Genomic DNA, 23281 nt, shown 5'->3' on the forward strand with positions numbered 1-23281 from the left:
GTTAGACAGTTCCCCCCGAGTTTTGGGGATCCAATTCAGAGCTACAGCCTGAAGCGAAACTTGGGGTTTGAATCTGAATCAGTGGTCTCCCTTGCATCTCACAGGCAAAATACTTTTAGTTAGGTTTTGCCTCAGCATCTGTGCAGCTGGCATTCTGGAAGACCACATCTGAAGCAAATCAAGCTAGTTAAACTAATCATTGTGCCATCTTTTGTTGTTGATTTCTCTGTAATCACAGGAGAGCAGTGATCATGTTTCAGGTACTTGTCTTCTGAAAGTTTCCCAGAATGCAGGTAAGAGTGTTTTATACTGTATACCTGGTACTGTCTGGCAACAGCCTCAGGAGATCACTTTCCAGGTGTATGTCTTTGGTCTGCCTCAGAGGTCTCTCACGTGGGTCCTATGGATTTTGTCTCGGTTCTTCTCGGTTACTTAAAGCTTTCTTGTCAGGAGCTTGGAGGAAGAAACAAGCAACAGGAAACCCTTGGGACATGATGATTCAAAGAAAAGTAGCTCCCTGCTGCTTACCTCCTGCTTCTTGTGTTTCTGACCTACATGCCCACACCTCCTGCCATGCACACTGTCTCTGGACCTCAACCCCACACACTGCCTGGCTCCTCTTCTCCTTCCCATCAGTCAGAGGTCTCACCTGCTTCTCGTCCACCAGCTTCCCATTGCCTGCTGAAGAGACTGAGGGTTCCCTCAAAGTTACTATGCTTTTTTGAGCCTAGTTTCCTTATTTTGATTGTGCTACATCCTTTGTGAGAAAAGCCTCCACACACATGGCAAAGTTAGATAGGATTTTTCTCCCACATGACAGCTATTCCCCATCTCCTTTGAGAATCACAGATCCACCTGCACCTTCTGCCTCTGACCACATCAGTTCTCCCCCTCACAGCATTGTCCAAAACCAAGTCTGTTGGGGTGTGAAGGACTGAGAGGGACATTAGAGCATCATCTAATCCTTCTGCATGCTGAAATGGTTCAGGCTCTATCAGTAACAGTCCTCCTATGTGTCATTAGACAACGAGTGTTGGTCATTAAACCATGTATTGACATTAATTTGATTTCAAGCTCATCTACAATGTTGAAAGAAAATGTGATTTAATCATTACTGTAAGGTTTTAACCACAGAATATTATGCATCATTTTGAAATGCCTGGCTGTGAATGTTACCTTAACATTTTTAAGTCTGTAGTAAAATAGCGTTGGATGTTCCTCATCTTCCCTTTCCATGGGCACTCAGAGAAGTCAAAGCCAACACGTCTCCGCAAAGTTTAAATGATTTTCCCGTTAAATTTTTGTGTAAACTCTATAATACACTTACAGTAAGACCAAGTGGAGTGGTTTTTACATGTGCTCCTAGGCACAGCATGTTTTCTTTGTTCTTCAGTATGTGCCCAAAATGATGAGGGTCACATGGCTCAGGCAGGTCCTGTCTCATCCATGCTCTTGCTTCAGTCTTGGAGCCTTGGGATTTCTTATCAAACACGTGTCTAACATCTGCAGTCAGGGGACATGCTCCTGCAGGGGGGTGCAGCTGAACACACGCACCTCTGCTCCTGCTCCCAGCTGATGGAGAGCGCTGGCTGTGTTCTGGAAGCTGGCCAGCCACATGAGCGCAGCACCGTGCCCAAGGCCATATCTCACCTCCAGAGCAGCCAAAACACAGCGAAATCTGGGATCCTGGTCTGCTCCCAGCTCCCTGCCCTAGAAGCAAATTGCTTAGACTGGCAGAGTGAAGGATCAAAGAAGCAGGTTCCCCACCTGCCTCTTCCCCACTATGCAAACACACACAGGTTCACACAGCTCTCACGCATACCTGCTGCGTTTCTCAGTTTTACACTTAAAGCACTGGGTTACTTAGATTCACCTGCACAGGGAATGTAGGGACTAGATGACGCTGTTTGTGCTGTGCATTTCCTTAACTGAGAGCCCTGGAAGAGCAGGAGCTGACTGTACAGAGGAGCACTGCCTTCCCTGGGAGGCTGCACAGGCAGGATAAGCCTACCAGGCTGCACACAAGTGCTGCTGAAGAGGCGAAATTCAGTGCCTCCACATCACATACACTGAATTTTCTTCACGTAACAAAACAATCCTACAGCACCTTTTGTCTCTAAATAAAGATCTCCAGCGTACGTATGGCACTCCTGCCTACTCATGTGTCTTGTGCTTTCTCTTCTTTAAGTCTCCTTCCTTCCACTCCTGTGCATTTGAACACGCAGATCTGCATTTCAAGCCTGTGCAGCGATGTAGGCAGACACAGAGCTGTGATACTCGAAGTCTCTCTCATAGGCACTGGTGTGGAGCCCTGAGCCAGAGGCAGGGCTGAATGCCCACCTAGGGTTGGTGACAAAGGCCACATTCTGTGCTCCTCCTGCCTCTGATCTCCATGTTCGCCATGAGGTGGAAGAGGCTCTCTTGTGGTTATAAGGTTTTGGCAGGACTGCCTTCAGCTGTCAGCAGAATGTTGTGCCAGCATATTGAGAGTAGCATCCTGCAGCAATGCGCTGACTTCCCTCTCATACCACAAACATCCTCTCCTAGAACTGAGTCACGCTATCCAGCACCTTAAATTGTATTTGTTTTAGCAAAGCCCTACAGGATGCTCTTTTGATGGGGGGTGAAGATGTTCCCGATCCCTTTGATGCAAGGCATACCAAGATATCTGTGGTGGGGAAGTGATGCACCTCCAGGATGCTGGCCTTGCTCCTGGAGAGCTTCCTGGCTCTGCGGGATGGGAGGACAGGCAGATTGTCGGAGAGGCTACAGCTCCCACACGGATGTGGTGGAGTTACTAACCTCTTTGAATTGACAATTTGCTCTTTGTTTTGTATGTTTTCCAGATGTCACCTGCTGGCTGCAGGGGGAAGGGAAAAATTAATGTGAAGAAACTATTTTAGCAATCTGCCTGGAAAGCCAGGTGCCTCTCTCTGAGCAGCTTGAAACACTTCTAAATTAAAATTTCAGTAGAAAGGCACCTGGGGTTTCACCATGGGCAGCTGTAAAAGAGCAAGCAGCAACTAAGGTGTCTTGGGCAGGACCGGTTTGCCTCTGGCAGAAACCAAAGCCAGTTGCTCCCCTCTCTGACCATCAGCTACCTACAAGACCAAGCTCTCACTTTGGCAGGGAGTGCTGCCCTGAGCCCACCCCTGCCCTTGTTTGTGGCTGCAGTTAGGTAGGGGAGGACACCAAGCTCTCATCTTTTGTCCTTGCTTTTGTCTCATGCTAAGGTGGGCCTGGTTTCATACTGAGCAGGTATAATATGGTACAGACTGCCCATCATGTTTGGGGTGGCAGGATGCTGTCCTCTGCATCTGAACCACCTCTGGATTAAGCCCTTTAGAGAAAGCAGTGGCTGCTGGCTCATCCCTGTAGGGGGACAAACTTGGAGATGGCAGATGTGATGTTTGAGCTCACTTAATCACATCTTAGAGCCTGTCTGTATAAATTCTGTCTTGAATTCGATGTGCCTCCTTTCCCCCAAGCCAAACCACTTTTGCCATTTCAAAGAGCTCCTTGTTGATGAAAGAGAATGGGGAAAATGCAATATATTTTATTATACTCTTAACATAATAAGCTTTTTATGAGGACATAGCAGATAAAAGGCTTCTTGAGTAGAAAGAAGAAAGTAGAAAGGGAGATCATTAACATTAAATAAAAGCATACCTTTAAAAAAACTGGAGCCTTTAGAGAACATAGTAAAAATATGTCTGTGCAACACGAAGTAAAGTCATAGTTTTCAATATTTACACACACTAAAACAGAGCTAAATGATTGCACCACATCTTGGTGAGTCTCTCTTTATGAAGGTGAGTCTCATGCTGCTTGAGGAGAGGTTGCTAAGCAATCTCCTATATTGACTGGTTGTGTAAATAAGGATGTAAAATAGCCCCTTTCTCGCCAGTGCCTAAAGAAACAGAGCTTGGACCCTGGCAACTATAAATTAATCCCACTGCTTCCTGGAAGTCTGTCAGACTGATGGGATTTTTTTATTTTGAGTAAGGAATTATGCTATTTGGAGGGAAGAAAAGAATATCCTTGAGTGCTTGGCTCCCTTCTTGGCATGCATGGAGTGCAGGGAATCAAGGCAGGTTTAGGCATTTCTGAGTGAATGTAAAAGATATTGAAGGGGATGTTTCCCCCCTGGGAGTAAGGCACACACCAACACTCACTTCCATCCTGTCCCCAGGCACTACTGCATTAGACAATCTTACAGTGGTGCATGAGTTTTAGAGAGAAGTAGTTGTAAATATGAACTAGAAGCCTGTTTTTCTGTTTCTCTGGTTACTTCTTTAAGAGGTACTTGAGGAAGCCAATTAAATTTTTTTCAAAGGGGAAAAAAACAGTCTCCTTTTCTCAGTGGAAATCGGTCCTTTTCTTGCAATCACAGTGTTCAGCTCTTCCAGAGAAACAGCCACATGAAAAATGCAGCCTTGGTTTGGCTTTTGAATTTCAGCAGACAAGGTCTTTTTCTACTTTTGCCCTTTCTCTCCATCCTATCCCCAGACTTTGTTTTTTCTTGCCAAAGAGAGAAAGAGAACGTGGGGAAAAACAGTACAATGAAAACCACTCTGAAAATGAAAAGTTACAAGTACAGAAACTGGTTTTGTTAAGCCAGAGCGCACGTTAAATAGTGATCCACAGACTTCAATAAACAAACAATGAGAACGATCCTCCATGGACAGACAGACCTGAGACCACACAAAGAAAAGACATTGAAAACTTCACTATTTCAGAGGATACATTTCACTCATTCTTTGTTTGATCTCGTAGCTGTCAAATCATCACTCCTTGATAGCTGGCATTGCTGCTGAGGTGTTTGGCATAGGCAGTACATTGTGTGATGAATCACAGGCATGTAATTATGGTTTATTATATGGTCTGACATGGCAAGTTTGGCTCATCATTTCTTACAGGAAGGTAGATGAAATCCTGCTCCCGTCTCATTGCAAAGGTGTTAATAATGAGGGCAGCGTCCAGCTCTTGTACAAGGTGGCAGCCCAGAGCCCATGCCACACAGCTGCCTCCCCACCAACAATACCTTCACTGCACCTACCAGTGGCAGCCATTCCCTACCCACTGTAAGCTCCATAGTACAGGAAAGAGTGTGTGTATCCTGTGAGAAGGGCTTGCAACAAGTGCATGCTTCCCTCATCCCTCACTATAGCCCTCTCCATTTAAGATGTTGCATGATACCAAACAGTGGTATTCCCATCACATCTCTGTAGGTCCCTGCCTGTTCTTCCAGCCCCTGTGAGCACCATGTCTGTGGCATTACAGAAGCTGGCAGGGTAGGGTGACATAAGGGAACCTGATCTTTTATTCAGAGGAAAAGATTGCCAAAGTAGGGCTTGATAACATGGAAGAGCCAATCGCAGTTTGGACTGTGGTTCCATGCACGCTTCTCTGTGCAGGTTTGCTGCCATAGCCAATGCTTACCTCACACATCTGATCAAGAAAATTACATAATTACTGTGAGTTTGGGTGGAAAACTTGTGCACAACCAGCCCAGTTTCACAAACTGATCAGCTGTTACTAAACTCATCGCACGTATGACCGCCTTCAGATTCAGACCTAGGCTGCGACTGACTTGGTACAAATACCCTGAGAAAAAGATCACAGCCCTTGGCAGTTAACCTTTTATTTCAGCCCAACAAATATCTCCTCTCAGCGCGCTTCAGATTTGCAAACATTGATTCCCACCCTCCTGCCAGCAGTGAATAATCTGGCAGGCAGCTCTGCTCCTGCCCTTCCTCCTCGGCAAAACAGGCTTCAAGCAAAACACTCAAGCAACGGGCACAGACCATTTAGCGATTCTTTATCAACCAGTGATGATTTTTTACTCCAAAACCAAAGCTGCGTTGCGCGCTGTTTTGTCAGGTATTCAGGAAGCCTGTTATCCCAGTGGAGCAAATGCAGTCTGACCCACCGCATTTTCCTGGAGATTTTTGAAATTTTTGAAAACTGAAAAAAAAATTAAAAATGAAGGGGGTGAAGTTTAGTAAATTCAGTATTGTGGCTTTCGTACTTTCTCTGGGATTTATTTCTTTTGCAGTCAATTTGTATTCACCCTGCTCCTTTACACGAGATGCTTAAGGACATTTTGTAACTCAACATAGCATAATGCCCTGTTTCCTCTTCGCAGAGATAATGAACTGCAGATGGCTGTGCTGAGGGATGCTTGCTACCTATGGGAGGGCAGTGATGCCAGGAGCTGGTACTGCCATGCCGTCTCTGCACCGTGCAGAGACTAGGGCTTTGTGCCTGTGTTTTAATGGTCTTTGCTTCTTCCCTTTCCCGTCCTGTAAGCCCATGTCATCCATATATTCCTAACTTTTGCTGACTTCTTGGAACTTCCTCCTCAGCTCAAGTGGGTCTGGAAAAAATTTTCTGGGTCATGAAGGTCAGTCGTCTCATCTACAGCCACTGTATAACTGTGTCCGAGCCCTTACCCGGGTCCATCCAGGAAGCTGGGAGACTTCCTGTCCTTGATGCACCTATTTGGAGACCGCTTCAGCACAGAGCACCTTAATAGCGAGGAACAGGCTCATGACTTCCAAAGTGAGCGTAGTTATGGCTAGATTATACTCATTTGGGCTTTGTACTTGGCTCAAGCTGCTTTTTCCCCTCTCTGCTGTTTACTGTTGCGTTTACGAAGGACTGTCATGTCTGTTCTCAGCCTTGGCTTTCTTTTGGTTGAAAAGCCAGACTTGTTGAGTCTGATGCCTTAAGATGGCCTCCCCAGTGATTCTGTGATCAGCATCTGCTTTGTGTTCACGTAATCTATTTCTTCACCATGAACACGCCCAGGCAAGCGGTGCACAGCAGCCCTGTGACAGCTCCCCTGGGCTGTCCATGCCCAGTGGTCACTATTGTTTGCCCGGGTTTTTTTCAAATCCCTCTTCTGCACTGTCCTGCCTTTTCCCCTCTTGCTCCTGGTTTGGCTTTAAAAGCTGTGTGGCAAGAGCCAGGTCAGAGCTCTGGGTCACTGTGCAACCTGTACACACAGGTCTTCTTCCACACTCGTTTTCAGCTGGCAGAATTCCTGACGATTGCAAAAGCTCGGGTGCCTTGTCCCCTGTACATGAGCTTGGACTTTGTAAATTATTCAATTTTGTTTTGTTTCATCAGCCTGGCCCTCCAGGTCATTGGGTTTGACCTGTACATCATCATGAGCCTTCTCTATACTGATGATGCCCCCAGCTTTTCTGCATCAATAAATACTATTGGATGTTCCCATTTCCTCTGTCAGCAATCATTCTGAATTGATGCTTAGCCTTGTTCCTGAGAAACCTGTCCCAGTTCTTAGGATTTCTTTGCAGGAGAATCCTTTGTCATCACCCCAGGAATGTCCTCATCTCCTAACCATTTCTGTGCTGATTCCCATTTTTGTAGCTTTATTTAATAATTCCCATATGATACCATACAGATGTTGAGAGAGATTTGGCTGACCCACATTCCTCTGTCTGAAAGACATCCATCTTATCAAAAAGTGATATCATGTTATTCAAGCACATTCCTCCTACATCTTGTCCCAATTTCCAGTCACTTTCCTAGCTGTAATAGACCTCTCCTTACACATGTCCCAAAGCCTTTCACAGATCACTCTCCTGCTCTCCCTCATCATACTGTAAAGTTGCCTGCTATTTCAGACATCTGTTTGGGTTTAACAAAAAACCTTTGCAGTGCCACATCCCTGCCCCATCAAAGCGCTGCTTCATTCTCCCAAACTCTGGGCTGCAGCTTTCTATCCTGACCTATTCTTTTCAACAAGGCCATGGAAGGCTGCTACTTTTTAGGAGAGTCTCTTCCCTTGCAAAGGCTGTGCTGGCATGCAAGGCTGGCGACAAAGGCTGTGCAAGGCTGGGCTGCCTTGCACACTGGTGTGGTGGTGAAAGATGCTATGCTGAAAGACTGCACTCAGAAGAACAGCCGCTGGGGGCTTCATTTCTGTAGCTCTCAGTGTCCTGTCAACGGGACTTGTTGAAATAAATAAAGCGTTGTAGCTAGATGCTTAGCTAAGGTGCTTGTGAAGTTGGTGAGAGGTTTTCCACTGACTGAAATGGACTTTGGATGAGGTCTCTTATCTCTTATAGTCTTATTGCTCGAGTAAAGCAGATACAGGATGTCCATTGAGGGGCATGTATCTAAATATCTGAAGTTCGTAAAACATGAAACATCTTACAGTTGTATTAAGAGAGGTTATCTGAGCTGTCAGACACAGTATTTGCTTTTCTGTTTTGCAGGACTGTTTTTCAGGCTTTTTTTGGTCTGCTAAATCTTCTTGTAATTTATCTGTACATCTTCAAGCTATAACCTTGCGAAACATAGCAACATCAGTGCCAAAATTAATTTCCAGCCCTGTAAAAGCAAAATAATATGTCACAAAGACAATGCACTGAGGTAAACACTTGTGTAAGGGTGTCACTTATGTGATTCATGCTTTGAGTAGTAACATAAACCAGGCTGTACACAGCATTAGCCAGGCACACAAGATGTTATTATACTCTTTTCTTGCACATTAAAGCTGTAAAAGAAAGTTAAAAGCTTCAAACATCACCTTAACCTCTGTTTTCTTGAAGTTAACTTGCTTCTGGCCTTGTTATCCTACCTGGTCTGTTCTGGCTTCTGGGGTCGTGCTTTTCAGTTAAGGACTGAGCTCAAGAGAGAATTGGGAGGCCCGTCGAGAATGGTAGGACTGGATTCAGCCTCTTGAAAAATCAAAGGAGAGAAGTGCCTGATGTCAGAGGTGGTCTTGAGGGAGCTGAATCTACCTTCAGGAAGGAGATGGGTTTCACATTGCTAACACTCTCTTCATGAAACTGTCGGAAGGAGCCTCCTTCCCTATTAACTCACAGGGGCTATTGAGTAGAAATAGAAGGAACCAGTGGCAGGCCAGCTGCACAGGGACGGTAGCGGGCCTGAACTGTCTGAAAGGGTGGAAGGAAAGCATTATTCTTTTTCACCTGCAGTTAAAAGCACTGTGTTTCCTGATGTATATGGACTTGGTGATTTTTTTTCTGGGGTCATCATAAAAAAAAGAGCATTGGAATAGAATAACTGTATGTAACAGAAACCAGCTGTTTTGGCATCTTTCAGTTTCACAGTGTAGTGGGAAAATGCAGTTTGAAAATAGTAATTCGACAGGTAAATGGGTCAGACTTGAATCTTCTTGTTTTGGAAATCTTTGCCTTACTATTTGCAATAGGCCCAGAAGTTAATGTAGTCTTTGTCTTTCTTGATTGTCAATTTAATTGCAAGGAGGAGAAAAAAGCTGACAGGAATGAAGAAATGTTGGTAAACATCTATTGTGAGCACACCCTTTCAAATATAGACTCAGAGGAATATGTGCTTCATAAATCATGCAAAATAGAAAGTTAAGTCATGACTAATACATGAAGTCTTCCATGCTGGGGTGACTAGGTCAAACTTGTAAATAACCCCCAAACTTTGTTATCTGCTGCAAATTCAGTGGTTGAGCTGGCTGGTCACAACATTGCTGCCTCTTTTAAAGATGCTTAACATAACGAGTGACCTTTGAGTTCTATTAGTCTATTAGATCTCCATCATCCCTGGATGAAAGATGGAAGAAACTCAGGGGAGTCCTGCTGCGGAATTGCAGCACATGTATGAGGGATCTGTGTTAGCCTTTCCTGCAAAGAAAGCAGCTCAGCTTCCAGAGGAGAGTCACCAGAGCCCACACATGGTCATAAGAACAAATTATTTTCCACTATTCCCAGACTCCTGGTGCTCACATCTGTGTTCCTGTGGAGATGCCTTGAGTCTTTCACAATACTTATGCTTGACAAAGGTATCACAATATCGCCAGGTACCATAACACTCTCAAACATGTTGGATAAGGGATCGATGGTACACAAGAGACTGTTAGAGGCAGGGCAGGTCGGTGTCGCCCCATGGACCCCTGATTCCCACATCAGATTTCATGATGGATATGGGACCCCTTGTGGAGGATGCTGGGGGCAGAGAGACTTCTTCCTTAATCTCCTAGGCTTCAGCTCCTTCAATCTAGTAAAATCCCCTTCCCCTTCCTGGGACCACATGTGCGGCAGCATCGCTGAGCAGCCATACACTGAGTGCTGTCCTTGCTGGGAGAATAGAGAGATGGGGTGGAAGTGGGGACATCATGAGAACAGATGTTGCAAAGTACAAGAAAACTGAGTTGCAAAGGGTGCTATTAACCCCATTCAGATTAACCTTATTATCCCAGATATCACCGAAATAATAATATCAACAGATTTCATTCTTGCATACATTTAGGATCACTGTCCATTGGTGGTTCAGGCAGATTGCTTGGTATGACTATAACAAACAATGTGATGGCACTTGTGAGAAGGGGCTGGTAAAGTACTACTACTTTCTTGCTTAGTATTCCCCTGGAAACAAACTCTCCAAACAAACTAAAAGTAAATAAAATACTCATAAGCAGATGGATGTGTGTCTCCAGGAAAAAAAGAATAGTGAGGAAACACTGATGCTTCATCACTTTTTAACAAAAACCAAGGCTGAACTCTCACTAGCTCCAAGTGAATTTGATGCCTTTAATCTAAGTCACAATAATAAATGACGAAGTGTACTATATCCAAGATGTGGTGAAACATCATGATGTAGTCTCCAGACCGATGGGGTCAAAATTGTCCATGGCTAGAGGGAAGGCAGCTGTAAGTGTGTGAATGAAGCAGGCACAGTAAATGGCAGTGCACCACAGGGACTCCAGCTATTCCACTGCTGTGTGGGTAGCATCATATCCAAAGCCTACGAGAGTCCTGAAAGCCTTTGACTTTGTTGTGTCTTAAATCAGACCCTATGTGTGTAATGTATCTTATTTGCCAGAGATGCTGCATCTATGCATTTCCCAGCAGAAACAACTGATACGACCAATGTGCTAGCCTTTTCTTTTAATGGTGTGCCATGTTTGCGTTAGTCTATTTTGAAGACATCTTTCAGTACTTCCTCCTGAACAAATCAGTGGTATCGGTAGGCAGTTGTGAATTTCTATTACAGTAATAGGCAGAGCTGATGGACAGTATCACAATACAGTGATTTTCTTTGGATTTTCCCAAAAAGCTGTGGCTTTGATCAGTAGTGACTGGGGCAGAGGTACTGTGTCAGTAGTGGTGAACATTCCACCACAGCTTTGCTTTCAGAGAAACTCACAAATACTTGTGGCTTCCTCATGATTTACGGTGCTGAACTTTCCAGCTTGAAAGTGGCAGGTGAGGAACGTTATCCCAGCTACTAGAAACAAATCTGCCCTGTGATGGGTGTGAAGTGTTTGCTCAGTTATCATATGGACTTTCAGATCAAATCCACACTCTGCAGGGGAACAAGGACACCAGTGTTTGATCTCCAGAGTGAATTTCATGAGCTGAGTTTGGTGAGGTGCTTGCCAAAGTCAGCTCTGAGCAAAAAACACCTCTGCAAAGAAGCCAAACCCCAAATTTGTTAAAAATCAAGCAAACAAACAAGTCTCTTTCTGTTTTTGTCAGCTTGTAGGAGCTGTCTAAGATGTATCTTCCTATTCGCACTACTTGGAAGTGGGGATTCAGACCAGCTGCTACTTTTATTCACAGCTCATCTCAGCAAGCCAGGGCTCATCTGATACAGTACAATCTGGATAAAAGAAGCTGGGACTTCTTATGTGTGGCAGAGTAGCAGAGTGAACTGTCCTGTGATGGGAAGTGATAAATCTGTATGCCTCATGGCTCAAATCCTGTTGTGTGAGTGACACTGTTAAACTGAAGAGCCTCTTCCAGTCCCCTGGTGCTTTGCATTTGTCAGATCCAGTAGTCCTGTGGCTTGATGCCTCTGAGCCAGCTACACTGCCATTGTGTGGAGCCCAAATATCCTCTTTTTCAGGGCCTTTGATGAGAACAGTTTAAAATAGCTTAGTCACAAGCTTTTTTTCCTTGGCATGATTGCTCCTATGGGACCTTCTCTGCTTGAACTGATCTGTCCCTGGTCTTCGCCAGTGCTCATCTGTGAAATCTCAGTTTCTCAGAGACCACCAGCACTTACTAAAATGGTGAAGCAGCAAAGGGAATCCCATACCCATCTTTCATGCTCAGGGACCCCTTTTACTATCTGCTGCTGTAAAATAGAAGCTAGATATTCCTCCCAGTCCATGTCTGGTGCTTTACTATAGATTAAAGATTAATAGAAGACTTTAAGGGGTTTTTTAATTTCTTTTTATTTTTTATTATTTTTTTTTCCAAGAAGGTAAAGAGAAACAGATCTTTTGTTTCTTGATGGTTCAAGTATCCTTTCATACATGAGTCATACGTCTAAATATCCTGGGTCACCAGTGACCTCCTCTTGGCCAGATTTACAAAACTTCTCCCTTCTTATTCTATCTGAAGAGTCTAGATACATTCACTCCTCACACCCTAGGTCTATGCTTTGCTTTTGCTCTTTTGGGCAAGTGGTATGAATATAATAACAAAAACAAAAGGGTTTTGTTTTCCTATAACTTTTCTATAGTCCTTACAAAGACCTGCTGGTGTCCTTTGTGGATGTTTTTGCTGGTTAGTATATAAAACGTATTTATGTGGAAAAAAAATACCCAAATATTTCTGGGTGCACCCCCTGTATTACCAAGGTTTACAGAACTCTTACTTTGAAACAAACTAACTGAGATTAAAAAAGTTACAAAATGGCATTTATTGAACCATTAGACAGCCAAATACTATTTCATAAAACACGAATAAGCAAAAATTCACTTGTTAAAGGATGGCAACTTCTTATAGTATTTAATCTATCTCAGGCAGTCCCCACTCACAGCATTCAGCATCTCTGCTCTCTGTATATTGAGTACCTACTACATTAGGTCTGACTAGGACATGAAAATGTTGTAAGTCAAATCTGGTGCCTATATTTTCAAATCTCTGGGGCCTATTTTCTTAGATTGCTGTCACTATCCACACATCCACATCCTTGAGTGATCCACAGATAGATACATCCTCTAAACTCTGCCTGTGCAAGATGTGGGCAAGATGTAGGATTCTGCTCTTACAGATGCTCATAATGTTAGGTGAGGGAGTTGCTTATGAATAAAAATATGAATGCACATAACATCTGTTAGGGATATGGCCATGAACTTTATTGATTTCTACCAAAACCAAAGTCAATACATGACAGGCATATTGGCTCTCTGAAGCATAAGTACACCGGTACTCATTCTATGACCTGGTCCTGGCTCCTGCTTGAGTGAGTCCAGAGGAGGGTCATTCATGAAGATGATCAGGGGCTGGAGCACCTCCCATATGAAGACAGGCTGAGGAAGTTGCGGTTGCAGCCTGGAGAAGAGAAGGCTGCATGGAGACTTCATAGCAGCCTTCCAGTACCTAAAGTGGCCCTACAAGAAAGCTGGAGAGGGACTTTTTATAGGGGCATGTAGTGATAGGACAAGGTGGAACGGCTTCAAACTGAAAGAGGGGAGATTTAGATTAGATAATAGGAAAAAAAATTACTGTAAGGGTGGTGAGGCACTGGCACAGGCTGCCCAGAGAAGCTGTGGATGCCCCAAGCCTGGCAGTGTTCAAGGCCAGGTTGGACGGGGCTTTGAGCAGCCTGGTCTAGTGGAAGGTGTCCCTGCCCATGGCAGGGGGGTTGGAACTAGATGATCTTCAGGTCCCTTCCAACCTAAACCACTCTGTGATTTTATGGTTCTGTGATTCTCTAACATTGCTCCTTTGTTACAGTTTTTTTTTCTGCTGCAAACACCATTAATTTCCATGGTTTTACTTCCTATTTAGGTCTTGATTTAGCAACAGATTTAAGCATTACTACACAGCAAGAGGTGAAGCTGATGGTGCGTCTGTAAGGACTGACAATTCTTGAATAATAACCTAACAATAGGATGCTTTAAAGAAAGTGGAAAAACCCCACAGCCAGTCCTGTGCTGACATTAAATAACAGATGTGTTGTGTAATCCACAGGAGGTAACTTTTCAGCTTTGCTCAGAGTGGGTGAGGTCTTTACTGAGGCACTGTGTCTGCTTCAAGGCCATGCACTCGATGAAAGATGGAGACTAATTGGAAAAGAGCCAGAGGTGACCATCGGGGATGATAAGTTTGGAAAACATGACGACAAGGAGAGGTTCAAGGAACTGATGGTTTGGTTGTTTTTTTTACATCTAGAAAAACAGTATCCTGAGATGGGACATAATGAAAGACTTCCAGTACTTAAAACATTACTGTGAAAGACCATGACGCATTGTGCCCATTAGGGTACAGGAAGAACTGCTGTAATTTATAGCAAAGGTGATTTTGGTTAGGCATTAGGAAACCTTTACTGTTAGGAAAATCCAGGAGTGGAGGAGAACAGCTAGAAAGGCTTGTTACTCTTGTGATTGGAGATTTTTAAGGACATATCAGATACATATCTTCCAGGAGATGCCAAGATATAGCTATCTTGCTCTTGCGCATGAGGTGAAGGTGTTCTCCTGAGATCTCTTCCAGTCTTGGATTTCTGTGATTTATGGTCTCTGTGTGAGTTAGACCTCTGCTGAATTGGGGCATTAGACTGCAGTCAGCTGCCAGACATCAAAGGCTTCGCTTGGAAAGATTCATAGGCTAGCCAAGTGCCCAACAGTTTTCTGTCTTCTGAGGAGAAGGTATCCCTCTGGCTGCCACTGAAGCCTCCATGCTGCAGCTGACAGTTTTCTGCCTTGCTCATGTGTCACTCAGCTGCCCCGGATCTGCAGCAGCATGGCAGGAGAGCAGGCAGTTTCTGGAAAGGTTTTGGCAAGGAAGTTTAAATGAACCCAGCGTGTGCTGGGAGCTGATTTCCCTTCACACGGCCTTCCCACCCTGTCCTGCACTCTTCTTGCCGAGGTCCTCATGTTGGAATACTCTTCAGGAGCAATGTTCAAGAGGCAGAAAAATACTCAGGGGTCAGATGTGTAGCCAAAAGATAAAAGCTGAGGCATCAGCCAAAATAGATGTGGAACAAGTGTTGTCCCAGCAAAAACCCCAGACAAACCCTAAGCATGCCAAACTTGTCAGCCCAGTGAAGCTGGCCTATAGGGGTCCCACGTTTACTTTTAAAGAGGGAGGAAAGATGAATAGGGGCACATAACCAGAGCAGGATTGCTTTATCAACATCCAAGTTTCCTCCTACCAGTGCCAACATGGTCAAGGGGTGAGAGAAGAGGAAAGGCCCTTGACTCCAGGTTTGACTCAGATGTATTCTCTCCTGGTTTGATATGAATGTTGCTCCTGGTGACCTGCCTTGGGCTTTTCAGGAGACTGTCTCTTTCTGCTGTGTGTGAGTTTGTTTGGTGTGTCTCTCTGGATACAGCACTGATTGCTGACCTTGGCCTCATGTACGCAGTTGTCCCACCCTGGTTCACCAGTGAAGGTCCCAGCATCTGTGTGCTCAGCTGGTAAGAGCTGTGAAGTTCTGTGTGATCACAGGAGAGTGGTGGTACGAAAAAGGAAGAAAGCAAATGTTAAACACCTGTAATGGATGTGCTGACCAGATGGCAATACCGATTCCGCCCTCATATGAAAAAATACACAACAGGCTGCTTCTAGTTGCCGATTCCTGTTCTTCACATTTCTTTTCTCCTGACATTGCCTTTGACCTATGCTGGGATCTGAAATCCCATTTGGCCACTGGAGGGCAATCCAAACTCTTCACCATTAACACTTGCAACCCATGGTCTGACAGATAGCAGCATCCTTGTTGTGGCTCAGAGACTGCATTTGCTTTTGTGCTCTCACCTTCTATCTCTCTTTGCCCCCTCCTTTCACATACACCGTCAACAGGCTACTGTCAGTGAAATTTTGCAGCTATAGTAAGACTTCTCTCCAACAAAATGCAACCATGTGAAAACAAGTTCCTTCACGAGTCCCCTCCTTGTCAGGTCTGTGGGGAGCGCTCACACTTGGCTGCTAGACTCCGTGGTGCACAGGAAGCCTGCATGAGTGTCAGCCATTGGTTCTTGAACAGTGCAAAGTACAACAGCTTCCAGGCTCCTAGTCCCCAGTTCCCAGTCAGTTTTGGTGATGGTGAACTGGGAGACTGCAAGCCACACGACCTGGACTTCAGTCTGCCTATGTCACTTGGATAGTCCATGTTTCCCCATCTCCACTGAATGTCACCAGGTAGGATGAGCAAGGTCTGGAACTCCTAAAATACAGTTTTTTTGCTCCCGTGCCAGCTGGCATGCCACAACAATAGCATGGCTAACATTTGGGGGCAGTTGACTATGTAGATGACCCTGGAGCTGGGTGAATAAGAGCCTCCAGGCTGTACCCAAGGGCAGCTGAAAACCTCGGGCTCAACCCGAGGCCAAGGTGCTGGCTCCCCCTGTGCCCAGATACCAGCACCAGTGGGGCAGGAGCAGCATCTTGCCATTGCTGCCAAGTGCAGACCTCAGTGCAGTCTGGAAGCCTCATGGTACCAACTAGGGGAGCAGCGCTGCTAGATTTAGTACTCGCCAACAAGGAGGGTTTGGTCGAAGTGGTGACGGTCAATGGCAGCCTTGGCTGCAGTGACCATGAGATGGTGGAGTTTAGGATCCTGTGTGGGAGGAATAGAATACCTAGCAAAGCCACAGTTCTGGATTTCCGAAGGGCCAACTTTGGCCTCTTCAGTCAACTGCTAAGGGAAGTCTCATGGGAAAGTGTACTAGGCGGTAAAGGGGCTCAAGATAGTTGGTTAGCATTCAAGGACCGCTTCTTCCAAGCTCAGGATCGGAGCGTCCCAATAAGTAGGAAGTCAAGTAAGGGATCTAGGAGACCGGCGTGGTTAAACAAGGAGCTGCTGGGCAAACTCAAGTGGAAAAGGAGAATCTATGGATTATGGAAGGAGGGGCTGGCCGCTTGGGAGGAATATCGGACAGTTGTTAGAGGATGTAGGGAGGCAATTAGGACAGCTAAGGCCTCCTTGGAACTCAATCTTGCTAGTCGGGTTAAAGACAATAGAAAGGGCTTCTTCAAATACATAGCAAATAAAACTAACACAAGAGGCAATATAGGCCCACTGCTGAACGAAGTGGGTACCCTGGAGACAGAGGATATAAAGAAGGCAGAGGTGCTGAATGCCTTCTTTGCCTCTGTCTTTACTCCTGCAGACTCTCCCCGAGGGCCCCGGATTTCTATAGCCCCAGAAGGAGTCAGGACAAAGGAGGAGTTTGCTTTGGTAGATGAGGATTGGGTTAGGGATCAGCTATGCAATCTGGACATCTGTAAATCGATGGGTCCGGATGGAATGCACCCACGGGTGCTGAGGGAGCTGGCGGAGGTCATTGCTAGGCCACTTTCCATCATCTTTGGTAAGTCGTGGGAAACGGGCGAGGTGCCTGAGGATTGGCGGATGGCAAAGGTCACACCAATCTATAAGAAGGGCAAGAAGGAGGACCCGGGTAATTATAGACCGGTCAGCCTTACCTCCATCCCTGGAAAGGTGATGGAACAACTTATTCTTGACTCCATCACTAGGCATATCAAGGATGAGGGGGTCATTAAGAACAGCCAACATGGTTTTATGAGGGGGAAGTCATGTATGACCAACCTTATAGCCTTCTATGAGGAAGTGACTAGGTGGAGGGATGATGGTAGAGCGGTAGATGTAGTTTTTCTTGATTTCAGTAAGGCATTTGATACTGTCTCCCACAGCATCCTCATAGATAAGCTAAGGAAGTGTGGGCTTGACGATCAAGTAGTGAGGTGGATCGAGAACTGGTTGAAAGGAAGAAGGCAGAGAGTTGTGGTCAATGGTGCAGAATCTAGCTGGAGGTCTGTGACTAGTGGAGTTCCTCAGGGGTCGGTGCTGGGACCGGTGCTGTTTAATATTTTCATCAATGACCTGGATGAGGGAACTGAGTGCACCCTCAGCAAGTTTGCTGATGACACAAAACTGGGAGGAGTGGCTGACACACCAGAGGACTGTGCTGCCATTCAGCGAGACCTGGACAGGCTGGAGAGTTGGGCGGGGAGAAACTTGATGAAATTTAACAAGGGCAAGTGTAGAGTCTTGCATCTGGGGAAGAACAACCCCATGTACCAGTACAGGTTGGGGGTTGACCTGCTGGAAAGTAGTGAAGGGGAAAGGGACCTGGGGGTCCTGGTGGATAGGAGGATGACCATGAGCCAGCAATGTGCTCTTGTGGCCAAGAAGGCAAATGGCATCTTAGGGTGCATTAGAAAGGGAGTGGTTAGTAGGTCAAGAGAGGTTCTCCTCCCCCTCTACTCAGCCTTGGTGAGGCCGCATCTGGAATATTGCGTCCAGTTCTGGGCCCCTCAATTCAAGAAGGACAGGGAATTGCTTGAAGGAGTCCAGCGCAGAGCCACAAAGATGATTAAGGGAGTGGAACATCTCCCTTATGTGGAGAGGCTGAGGGAGCTGGGTCTCTTTAGCTTGGAGAAGAGGAGACTGAGGGGTGACCTCATCAATGTTTACAAATATGTAAAGGGTAGGTGTCAGGATGATGGAGCTAGGCTTTTTTCAGTGATATCCAGTGATAGGACAAGGGGCAATGGGTGTAAACTGGAGCATAGGAAGTTCCACGTTAACATCAGGAAGAACTTCTTTACTGTAAGAGTGACAGAGCACTGGAACAGGTTGCCCAGGGGGGTTGTGGAGTCTCCTACACTGGAGATATTCAAGGCCCGCCTGGACAAGTTCCTGTGTGATGTACTGTAGGTTACCCTGCTCTTGCAGGGGGGTTGGACTAGATGATCTTTTTAGGTCCCTTCCAACCCTTGGGATTCTGTGATTCTGTGGGGCAGGACACTCTGCTCCTGTGACTGTGAGGGACTAAGAGCAGTTAACTCCTGGGGTCCCACAGGAATGCTGTGGAAGTGTGTCTGGGGTCCCGCAGCTCCTCAGATGTGTGCCTCCTGCCATATCAGCCGCAGCATGCAGCTTGCCAGATGCCCAGCTCTGTGCACCCCCTGCTTCTGTCATGAGCTGGACCTTTCAATCTCCTTTTCCTGTGTATAAGGCGATCCTGTAGACAGGACCTATATATAGCCTACTGTATACATAAAAAGCTTTTCTTTTGAAGCTGCAAGAGTGGGTATTTTTCTATAGGTAAGACACTGCATGTAAGATCACCAGAGGGGTGGGAGGTTCACAGAAGTATGGACAAAACAGGGACTTCAAAATTAGATTTGGGAAAAGGCTGTGCATTTTCCATTACACAGGCTTTAAAGGAGCTGAGACATAAACCAAAAGCCAAGCCAAATAGTGTGAGCAATGTAACCAGTGAAACAATGGGAAAGTTATTTAGCAACATACACAGCCTTGAACAGTAACGCTGTAAGTTAAGCACGCACACCAAATGTATTTTGTGCTGCTGGTGCCAAAGCACTCAGCTAACCCTCTGAAAACTAACTCAGATACAGTGTGCTTACATTTCCCTCTCAACAACAGCTTGTGAGGCAATCACTGTGAGGGGATATATAGCACTTATTTATTACAAACAGCCACTCATGCAGAACAACTTAGATTCTATGATCCTAATCAGATGCTTCTCAGTAATCCCACATGCAAGGTGCATTGCACAGCTCCCATGTGCAGGTCTGCTGTGGCACGTTCTGCTATCCTACTGCTCTGTACCAAGCACTGTTGACTGCCAACCGCTCTGTCCGGTAACTTTATCTGTCTCCTGAGCACCACACTCACACATCAGCAAGCATGAGACAATTCCTGTCATAGCACAAGAAAACCTGTTCTTGCTCTCTCAGAAACGATGCCCTTGTTTGCTGGTAAAATAAAGATGCTACCAAATTACACTTTTGCCGCAGATGCATTTGCCTTCCCTTTGAACCAAGCCAGTGTCCTTGCACCAGGTTCCCTCCTGAACTGAAATCTCCTTGCTGCAGTGGCTGTGGAGAGAAGAGGTACCACAAATCTAATGAAGCCTATCAGATTTGCAGATGTTGCTTGCTCTCACCTGGACCTTTGGAGATGGTTTAGCCTAAAGTGTGCCTGTGCTGATGTAAACTGGACTCAGGGATGCCTTCAAAGGCTGAAATCATAAGGAATGAAGAAATCTGGGGGAAACAATCAAGCTGAAGGGCTTGGCTCCTCTGCCATTATGCAAAGGTGGCTGACATAACTTGTGTGAAGGCTTTAAAAGCAGCCCGAGTTTCTTCTTGTATTGTTTGCTTGCAGTGCTAAACGATTAGTGTTATGTTTTTGAAGGAAGCAGAAGAATGCTGACATTGAGTGCTCTGATTCTCCTGCCTTTTCCCCCATGTCTGGGAAGAAAAGAGCTTTGGTTTTTTCTTTCCAGTTTCTCACAGCAGAGCCTTGGGAAGACTATCGCATCCTGGGTTTGGAGAGCAGTGCAGCATGTGGCGTCATCCCCACCTCAGAACATGCCAGAGGGGCATTCTGCTTCCTTGTAGCTAGCAGGGGATGACAGGAGCATTTGCTTCATGTGATAAAATTATTCCTCCTTTCAGAGGGGACTTCTCTGCACTTGATGCCCACAGTCTGCTGGCTCTTACAGCCATGTCTTTCACATGACTTGCTTGTTTCGGAAAGTAAAGCATTCAGGTTGGTTTTCTGGGGACTGAAAGCTGTTCTTGAAGGAATGCTCCTACCACAGCCACTAAAACTGCTCCCCCAAGCGCTTCGGTGAGAAAGCCAGTAATTTACGTCAATAGAAGACAGTTTTACATATCTGGTCACCATTGTGTTTCAGATGAGAAAAAGGGCACCAAACATCTCTGGCAGGTTGTTGATTTACAGTTTTTCTGTGTCATGTTCATGCTTTGGAATAGCAGGATCATGAGTGGAACATGATGAGTGAGTATGTGTGTGTGTGTGTGTCTGTGTGTGAAAGAGAGAAAAAGAGGAGGAAGGCATCAGAAGCTTCAGGTAAGAAGAGGATTTTTAAACATTCATCTTCACCCAACCTCTATGGTAGGACACATTGTCAGAAAACTGTTCTTCTATTAGTAGCAGTTTTGTTTTGTTTCAACAGCTAATAGCTCTGCTTGCCAGCACACAATTAAATCAGCTGGTGTTTGTGCCGTCAATAACAAAAGGGTTTCCTATCATCCCATTGATTTCATTATACTAGGTTAAGAAATCATGTGGCTGGCTACCATTAGCTCAGAGTACACTGAGCAATGATTCATGCTGCTGCATGCCGAATCTGCTAGGGAAGTTTGTCCCCAAAGGGACAAACCTGGGCTTCTCTTTAGTTAAATTTTCTGGGCTGGGATCAAGGTCTTCTCCCAGAGAAGTCCTGAGTCTTAGTGCAGCTTTGGGCTGCCATTATAGCACATGTGAGTTGGAATAACTGAATAATCCCAACTGTTAGATTGAGCAGAGTTCTGCTGAAGCAGAAGAAGCAAAGTGGGAATCCTGGCCCAGGGTGCTGCCAGATCAGCACGCACCTTGGCAGGCATTTACGTTTGCTCAGCATTTTGACTCCTGCCCTGCACCCCTGGGAACTGTCTAGTTGGCTTTATTTTAAAAGAAACAGGAAAATGTAATGCACTCCAAGAGCCATGAAGAGGTGTGAGGAGCCAGCTTGTCCCAGAAGATTGATTTTGGACGCTGAGTCCAAGATGTCATGTTTGAACTCGTCCAGCCCTATTAGACTTGTCCTTATTTCACAACTGGCTTCTGCCATAAACACTGTGGCATTATAATTGTTCCATAGGTAGACTGTTAGGGGCACCATTAGGTATGCACTGCTCTGCCATCACTTGTCATTTACTGGATTACAACCAACAACCTCAACAAAAGGTCACTTTTTATTGAAGAAGCCACCTCCCTGCTTCTCCCAAAACCCTTCCCTAGAACTGAACCAGACTTCCACAGTTTTGGTTTGTGCCTCATTCTCCATTGTTCTTACACTTATCTCCTCCTGCGTGCCCCAATGAGTCTGTCAACTAGACATACACAAGTGGAAAAAAGAAACAAGAAAAATGGTGTATAATGTATTACATGGGCTAAACAGCGACTACGAGACATTAGGAAGCCCAGACTTAACAGATGCTGGGAACTGGTGTTGCAGTTGTTCTCATGCTGGCATTTGCCTTTGCCCCATGTTAGGATGAGTTAACTTGTGGGGATCACTAAGGAGAGTATGTAAGTGCTGATGTTTCAGTGTGTTTGTGTTCGGTACGAGAGGGCTGTGCTGACATCCAGAGGGACCTCCATAGGCTGGAGAATGGGCTGAGAGGTCCCTCATCAAGTTAAGCCACCTGGAAAGCAGCTCTGCAGAGAAAGCCCTGCAAGCTCACTGCATTGGTAGGTGATGAGTTGATCATGAAATGTGCCCTCGCAGCAAAGAAGGCTGTTGGGATAACTTCAGAGGGTCGTCAAACATGGGCACAGTTTGCCCATACAGGCTGGATCCTGGAAATGGCACTTCTGAAGGAAGGTTTCAGGACTATAGAGGACTAGCTATCCCAGCAGTTTTGCAGTTTCCAATGTCACAAGAAAGGCTAATGCTAATCTAAACTAAACCTCCTGCATTTATATCTGTCCAAGTCCCATTTAGTGCCCCTATGGATGGCACTGAACCGATCAGGGCTATAAAGATAGATCAAAGGTTTTCTCTGTGCCCTTCCTTTGCTTAAACATGTTTGGATAACGAAGAGGAGGCAAGGTTGTCTTAGGTCACTGGACAAACAAGCTCATCTTGGAAGATGGCATACAAATGTTTTAGAGATCCTGGCAAAACTGAGATACTCTGAGGAAAGGGACATACAAGACCATCAAGTGAAGGAGCAAAGACCTTGCTGCAAGTGCCTTCAGGCTTGGTAAATTTAGCACAGTTTAATAGCAAGGAAAAGAATCTGAAAACAGCTTGCTTATGGCCTATGAATTCCTGCTTGGGGAGAAAATCTGGGGCTGCAAAGAGTTATTTAATCCCGTTGAATAACAGGAGCCAAAGTATGGAAAACAAAGGCTGACAAATTCAAACAGAAAACAAGGCCTGAGGGGGAAGGCAGCCGCAGGAGGAGTTCTTGCTGTTCCTTCCTTGAAGCCACGTCTGCTCTGGGCAGGTGAGGGGAGCACAGATGAGGAGGAAGGCACCTGGCCAACAGCTCAGGACAAGCTTGCGGGCTAGAAGCGTCTCAGGCAGGTTTGTCCCTCACCTGTGACATTACTTCCTCACTGCCTCCCCTCACAAAGACAAACCTCCCCCTCCACTGGAGAAGGTCACCCAACATCCGCCTGGATTGCCTCAAGTGAGGAGGTGAAGCCTGACAGGACACAGGGATGCTGGCTCTCCCTGTGGGAAGGCTCATGGCCATCAGTGGAGCAGGACTCAGAGGTG

The sequence above is a fragment of the Lathamus discolor genome, chromosome 5, assembly GCF_037157495.1.
Source record: "Lathamus discolor isolate bLatDis1 chromosome 5, bLatDis1.hap1, whole genome shotgun sequence".
Taxonomy (NCBI): Eukaryota; Metazoa; Chordata; class Aves; order Psittaciformes; family Psittacidae; genus Lathamus; species Lathamus discolor.